Source organism: Drosophila subpulchrella, unplaced genomic scaffold (genome assembly GCF_014743375.2).
Source record: "Drosophila subpulchrella strain 33 F10 #4 breed RU33 unplaced genomic scaffold, RU_Dsub_v1.1 Primary Assembly Seq79, whole genome shotgun sequence".
Classification (NCBI taxonomy): domain Eukaryota; kingdom Metazoa; phylum Arthropoda; class Insecta; order Diptera; family Drosophilidae; genus Drosophila; species Drosophila subpulchrella.
In genome coordinates this window covers 280832-288812 of record NW_023665714.1, presented here as the reverse complement: position 1 = coordinate 288812, position 7981 = coordinate 280832, and the positions used below count along the sequence as shown (strand labels likewise).

General features: G+C 39.0%; 1 long non-coding RNA gene across 1 annotated transcript; it reads left to right on the top strand.

Annotated features, from left to right (window-relative positions):
- The first annotated feature begins 2508 nt into the window (after positions 1-2508).
- On the top strand, positions 2509-6477 carry LOC119562641. The gene is made up of 2 exons (XR_005221919.1): positions 2509-2554; positions 6163-6477. It is a non-coding gene; the product is annotated as an uncharacterized LOC119562641 (long non-coding RNA).
- The last annotated feature ends 1504 nt before the right edge of the window (positions 6478-7981 follow it).

Here is a 7981-nt window from a genome sequence, read left to right as displayed (position 1 = left end):
TGATTTTTTCGACTACCCCAAATTTCATCCAATAATCTATACCTATTTTAACGTCCTGTTTTAGATAAAGGTGATGAAGAACTCTACTAGGTTCGGCTGTCCACGATACTTGATCTTCATGACGATTCGTCCTGTAACACTCTGAATTATTTGCTGTTCCTATGTACCCTAAACAGTTAAGCTTTTGAGGGTGATTGTTAAGTGCTGTCACAGCGTCGCCGCTAATGCAAGTGACTGTAGCACCTGAATTTGCTCTGCGGCTGAGATATCTCCTTGCAATTTGTTACTCGGAGATGGTGGCGGTCGTGGTCACACTATGTCTATGTTGGTCATGAGTAAGATTCCTGAAGACACTCCGATAATGCTTACACGGTGCCACTGTTCGAAAGTCTACTGCATTTAACGGCTAGTTATATTTCTAAGAATATAGCTTCTAAGTCTTTACTACTATGGTTTTCTGAACCAATGTTACCTAACAAAACCGGCACCCAACAAATCACGCAATAGCCAAGTTGGAAATAGTACCAGGCGCCCAGTGGCAACCACTTCAGATGAGAAGTTCTGATCAGCATATTAAATTTAGTGTCAACGCATGACTCGACTCTACGGCACCCGCCAAGCGGTCAACACATTCTGCAGTGTCAGCTAAGCCAACTATGCAAACGGGGCGGTACATTCACCCGCCAAGCGGTCAACACATTCTGCAGTGTCACCCGAGCCAATTACGTAAACTCGACAGTACATTCACCCGCCAAGTACACTACGCAAACTGTAAACCTCAACTATTATAAAATAAAACTCGTGGCACTTTTCATTATACTAAACTTCCGTGCTCCGAATAGTATATGAGCATATAATTTTTATAAATTTAAATTTATTTTATTAAAACTATCAACGCAACTTATAACATCGCAATTATAACTTCCTACTTCCGGGAATACGGCTCGTAATACTACACTATCTCAAGTGCTTACTACCCCCTTGTGCCGCGGCGTGATCCAGAAGTGTCTACTTCGGTTAAACACAAACAATACAAATATGTCTGAACTGTTATTTTAATTAATAATATTAAATTTGGATCGTCACCATTACAACATTCTGCATATTGGGCAGAGTAATTTCCTTGATTCGATTGGTTGTGGTTTTCCCAAAGCTGAAGTTACTGGACTATGGAGCCCGCTCAACTTTAGCTCTTACCCTAAATGCGGTTCACGGCTTTCCTCAGACCTGTCTCCGTCAATAATAATTTAATTTCGTTTGGATAACGACGATTCGCTAACGAGAAAAAGCTGGGAACTGGTCAAGGTGACATAAGGGTAATATTGCAAAGGAGCAAAGGCGATTGGGGAAAGGGACTAAAACTCAACTGAGTAAAGAGAAAACGTGGAAAAGAGACAAGAAAAATTATTATTATACTTTTTACTCCTACAGTAAAAGGGTATACTATATAAGTCGGAAAGTATGTAACAAGTAGAAGGAAGCGTTTCCGACCCCATAAAGTATATAAATTCTTAATCAGCATCACTACCCGATTCGATATAGTCATGTCCGTCTGTCCGTCCGCCCATATGAACGCTGTGATCTCGGAAACTGTAAGAGCTAGAATTTTGGTACTTGACATGTAGATTCTTGGGCTTCCTGCGCAGCGAAAGTTTGATTCAGCAGGGTGCCAAGCCCTCTGTTACTCCCACATTCGCCAAAACCGCTTAAACTCGTTTAGAGCCCACCTTTTTCAAAAATGTGGTTAGAATTTAAATGAGTTGTTATTTTTATTATCAATACCAATCAACATGCCAAAAATTATTCTAATCGATCCATTCATTAAAAAATTAAAACCAAACTGCAATAAATAATTAGCAAACTCAATAGAGTGCGAGAGGAATGGAGATAAATTCATACAGAAAATCGGCAGCATAAGAAATTTCACAAGCAGAAGGTTGAACAAACTTTTACAATATCTGTATATCTTTTCAATATCGGTTTCTGGGCGTTTTAGTTCTTACAGTTTCCGAAATCTCAGTTTATAAGGTCGAACAGACAGGCAGACATGGCTAGGTCGACATTTACTCTTTTAGTCTACTTTGTAGGGTTAAAACACTAACTTCAACCTGTTACATATTTTTTAACAAGTACAATAGTTCGATAGTTATCTAAGTGTTACAGGCTTACCTTTTGACCATTGATCTAAAGTTTATTGTTAAAAATTAAAAAAAGGAGTCCGCACAGATTACGTTGGATTTGGGTTGAACAAGATTTCTATGGTCCTTAGTACATATTTGTTAATATTTACGTATAAAGATGATCGAGATTTAATCTATGGTAACTCTTTTCAATTTCAGAGAATACTTAAAATAACAAAAATACTTGTGAACACAAAGGAGGATCCTGAGGTCGGGACGTTCCTTGAAGGAGGATACTCTGAAGAATCCGATACAGAATCAAATATTCTTTTGGAGGATAATATACTTAATAGCCTGGACTATTGGCTTGAAAGATTGTTTGATGGATGAACACAAAAATACTACATAAATTATTGGCCAGACTTTACTACAAAGTAATAAGCCTAAAAGTACCTACATATGTAAATTAAATGTTTATAACTGAAGCACATTTAAAGTCAAAAAATAAATCGGTCGCTTAAATTGTACGTGAACCACACTACATAATGTATTCATTTAGAAATCGATTGGTGTATCACTCATTAGGGTTGGAATATTATGACAGATTCTCAATTCAGCCACTGTGCGGGAAGTGTACTTGGTACGCTTAGTCACTTTGGATAATTTCTTCCCAAGTATTATTTATTTATTTAACAAATAACTCTTCCCAAGTATATTTAGGCGCATTCACCAACATAATACAATTATTATCGCATTAACAATAGTAAAACAAAGAATTATATATCACAGCACTTTCCGTCAATACATTTTGGATCCAGACTGTCAGTATTTCAAAACATTAGCATTCTGCCGACGCAGCGAAAGTTTCCTACTTCACAAAATCATATATAGAATATTTCCAATAGGCTGATTGCTTCTTGGTTGAGCCATGACACTCTTTGCGACCTACATCTAACACTGTAACTGATCTTTAGTCATGCGTGATTTTTTCGACTACCCCAAATTTCATCCAATAATCTATACCTAAATAAACGTCCTGTTTTAGATAAAGGTGATGAAGAACTTGTTAGGTTCGTCTGTCCACGATACTTGATCTTCATGACGATTCGTCCTGTAACACTCTGAATTATTTGCTGTTCCTATGTACCCTAAACAGTTAAGCTTTTGACGGTGATTGTTAAATGCTGTCGCAGCGTCGCCGCTAATACAAGTGACTGTAGCACCTGAATCTGATAAATATTGGTGAAATTAGTCTTTTGCGGCTGCCGCTAACTTGCTTCCAAAGAATTCTGGCTCGTCTCGATGATCTTCGAGTTCTACCGTCATAGCCATAGGTGTGCACATCCCCAAATATCCGATTCCTCGCTTACGTGTATCGAGCAAGTCGGTCCTAGAATAGCAAGTGCTCGGTAGTGCTTTCTGGTCGGTCGTTGAAAACCGACTCAGTTTGGGTAGCGCGATGTATCCCTACTGTTTTGGATGCGGCAGCAAGGTGTCCGCTGGGTGCGGGCAGCCGTATTTCCGGACTACAAGCTTGTCACTTTGGCCCAAAAACACTCATGGCACCGCATCTATAACAAAAGATGTGCCGCTGGCTCTAAAAACATTCTCTGTATCGGAAACCTGGACCCTCACAATTCCAGAATTTACGTGGCTTCCGCTGTATTGAGGCGACCATCGGTCTGCATCTCCTCCACCTCTTTATCTAACTGGGATACGAATGGTCTAGACCCAAAAGTACTGCACTTTGACTTGTTTACAAAATTGTTCGTTACTCTTCTCGTAACCGCGAAAAACAGTTCTTTCCTGCTTTGACGCTTGCTATTAATCGATTCCCAGATAACCATGTCCGTGTCAATGTCTTCAAATTTCTTAAGAAACTCTTCGCAAAACTTTGACCGGATGAAGTTGGAACTCGCCCTAGTAATCTCTTTTCATTGTCCGTTTCCTCAACCCCTTTCTCTCCTAGTGCCTGAGGTCCTAGTGAACTGTTGATCGCCAGCGTTATGAATTTGCTCTGCGGCTGAGATATCTCCTTGCAATTTGTTATTCGGAGATGGTGGCGGTCGTGGTCACACTATGTCTATGTTGGTCATGAGTAAGATTCCTGAAGACACTCCGATAATGCTTACACGGTGCCACTGTTCGAAAGTCTACTGCATTTAACGGCTAGTTATATTTCTAAGAATATAGCTTCTAAGTCTTTACTACTATGGTTTTCTGAACCAATGTTACCTAACAAAACCGGCACCCAACAAATCACGCAATAGCCAAGTTGGAAATAGTACCAGGCGCCCAGTGGCACCCACTTCAGATGAGAAGTTCTGATCAGCATATTAAATTTAGTGTCAACGCATGACTCGACTCTACGGCACACATTCACACACATTGGCAACACATTCTGCAGTGTCAGCTGAGCCAACTATGCAAACTGGGCGGTACATTCACCCGCCAAGTACACTACGCAAACTGTAAACCTGAACTATTATAAAATAAAACTCGTGACACTTTTCATTATTCTAAACTTCCGTGTTCCGAATAGTATATGAGCATATAATTTTTATAAATTTAAACTTATTTTATTAAAACTATCAACGCAACTTATAACATCGCAATTATAACTTCCTACTTTCGGGAATACGGCTCGTAATACTACACTATCTCAAGTGCTTACTACCCCCTTGTGCCGCGGCGTGACCCAGAAGTGTCTACTTCGGTTAGACACAAACAATACCAATATGTCTGAACTGTTATTTTAATTAATAATATTAAATTTGGATCGTCACCATTACAATATTCTGCTTATTGGGCAGAGTAATTTCCTTGATTCGATTGGTTGAGGTTTTCCTATAGCTGAAGTTACTGGACTATGGACCCCGCTCAACTTTACTCTTACCCTAAATGCGGTTCACGGCTTTTCTCAGACCGGTCTCCGTCAATAATAATTTAATTTAAATCGTTTGGATAACGACGATTCGCTAACGAGAAAAAGCTGGGAACTGGTCAAGGTGACATAAGGGTAATATTTCAAAGGAGCAAAGGCGATTGGGGAAAGGGACTAAAACTCAACTGAGTAAAGAGAAAACGTGGAAAAGAGACAAGAAAAATTATTATTATACTTTTTACTCCTACAGGAAAAGGGTATACTAGATTAGTCGGAAAGTATGTAACAAGTAGAAGGAAGCGTTTCCGACCCCATAAAGTATATAAATTCTTAATCAGCATCACTACCCGATTTGATATAGTCATGTCCGTCTGTCCGTCCGCCCATTGAACGCTGTGATCTCGGAAACTGTAAGAGCTAGAATTTTGGTACTTGACATGTAGATTCTTGGGCTTCCTGCGCAGCGAAAGTTTGATTCAGCAGGGTGCCAAGCCCTCTGTTACTCCCACACCCGCCAAAACCGCTAAAACTCGTTTAGAGCCCACCTTTTTCAAAAATGTTGTTAGAATTTAAATGAGTTGTTATTTTTATTATCAATACCAATCAACATGCCAAAAATTATTCTAATCGATCCATTCATTAAAAAATTAAAACCAAACTGTAATAAATAATTAGCAAACTCAATAGAGTGCGAGAGGAATGGAGATAAGTTCATACAGAAAATTGGCAGCATAAGAAATTTAACAAGCAGCAGGTTGAACAAACTTTTACAATATCTGTATATCTTTTCAATTTCGGTTTCTGGGCGTTTTAGTTCTTACAGTTTCCGAAATCTCAGTTTATAAGGTCGAACAGACAGGCAGACATGGCTAGGTCGACATTTACTCTTTTAGTCTACTTTGTAGGGTTAAAACACTAACTTCAACCTGTTACATATTTTTTAACAAGTACAATAGTTCGATAGTTATCTAAGTGTTACAGGCGTACCTTTTGACCATTGATCTAAAGTTTATTGTTAAAAAATTAAAAAAAGGAGTCCGCACAGATTACGTTGGAATTGGGTTGAACAAGATTTCTATGGTCCTTAGTACATATTTGTTAATATTTACGTATAAAGATGATCGAGTTTTAATCTATGGTAACTCTTTTCAATTTCAGAGAATACTTAAAATAACAAAAATACTTGTGAACACAAAGGAGGATCCTGAGGTCGGGACGTTCCTTGAAGGAGGATACTCTGAAGAATCCGATACAGAATCAAATATTCTTTTGGAGGATAATATACTTAATAGCCTGGACTATTGGCTTGAAAGATTGTTTGATGGAAGAACACAAAAATACTACATAAATTATTGGCCAGACTTTACTACAAAGTAATAAGCCTAAAAGTACCTATGTAAAATAAATGTTTATAACTGAAGCACATTTAAAGTCAAAAAATAAATCGGTCGCTTAAATTGTACGTGAACCACACTACATAATGTATTCATTTAGAAATCGATTGATGTATCACTCATTAGGGTTGGAATATTATGACAGATTCTCAATTCAGCCACTGTGCGGGAAGTGTACTTGGTACGCTTAGTCACTTTGGATAATTTCTTCCCAAGTATTATTTATTTAACAAATAACTCTTCCCAAGTATATTTAGGCGCATTCACCAACATAATACAATTATTATCGCATTAACAATAGTAAAACAAAGAATTATATATCACAGCACTTTCCGTCAATACATTTTGGATCCAGACTGTCAGTATGTCAAAACATTAGCATTCTGCCGACACAGCGAAAGTTTCCGACTTCACAAAATCATATATAGAATTGTTCCAATAGGCTGATTGCTTCTTGGTTGAGTCATGACACTCTTTGCGACCTACATCTAATACTGTAACTGATCTTTAGTCATCCGTGATTTTTTCGACTACCCCAAATTTCATGCAATAATCTATACCTAAATAAACGTCCTGTTTTAGATAAAGGTGATGAAGAACTTGTTAGGTTCGTCTGTCCACGATACTTGATCTTCATGACGATTCGTCCTGTAACACTCTGAACTATTTGGTGTTCCTATGTACCCTAAACAGTTAAGCTTTTGAGGGTGATTGTTAAATGCTGTCGCAGCGTCGCCGCTAATACAATTGACTGTAGCACCTGAACCTGATAAATATGGGTGAAATTAGTCTTTTGCGGCTGCCGCTAACTTGCTTCCAAAGAATTCTGGCTCGTCTCGATGATCTTCGAGTTCTACCGTCATAGCCATAGGTGTGCACATCCCCAAATATCCGATTCCTCGCTTAAGTGTATCGAGCAAGTCGGTCCTAGAATAGCAAGTGCTCGGTAGTGCTTTCTGGTCGGTCGTTGAAAACCGTATTTCCGGACTACAAGTTTGTCACTTTGGCCCAAAAACACTAATGGCACCTCATCTATAACAAAAGTTGTACCGCTGGCTCTAAAGACATTCCCTGTATCGGAAACCTGGACCCTCACAATTCCAGAATTTACGTGGCTTCCGCTGTATTGAGGCGACATCATCAGTCTGCATCTCCTCCACCTCTTTATCTAACTGGGATACGAATGGTCTAGACCCAAAACTACTGCACTTTGACATGTTTACAAAATTGTTCGTTACTCTTCTCGTAACCGCGAAAAACAGTTTTTTGCTGCCTTGCCGCTTGCTATTAATCGATTCCCAGATAACCATGTCCGTGTCAATGTCTTCAAATTTCTTAAGAAACTCTTCGCAAAACTTTGACCGGATGAAGTTGGAACTCGCCCTATGAAACTTCCAATACCATTCAGTGGCCAGATGATCACTTAAAATGTTCTGATCTGCGTTCAGATTCGGTTGCGCTTAAGACAAAATTTGATAGAGGAATTCTTCGGTGTGAAGACCATCTCGAGCGGCCTCAAACCAGATCCAATGCAACGTTCGACCTGTTGCTTACACCGCTGGCTTGGTATTTCCTATGGACCT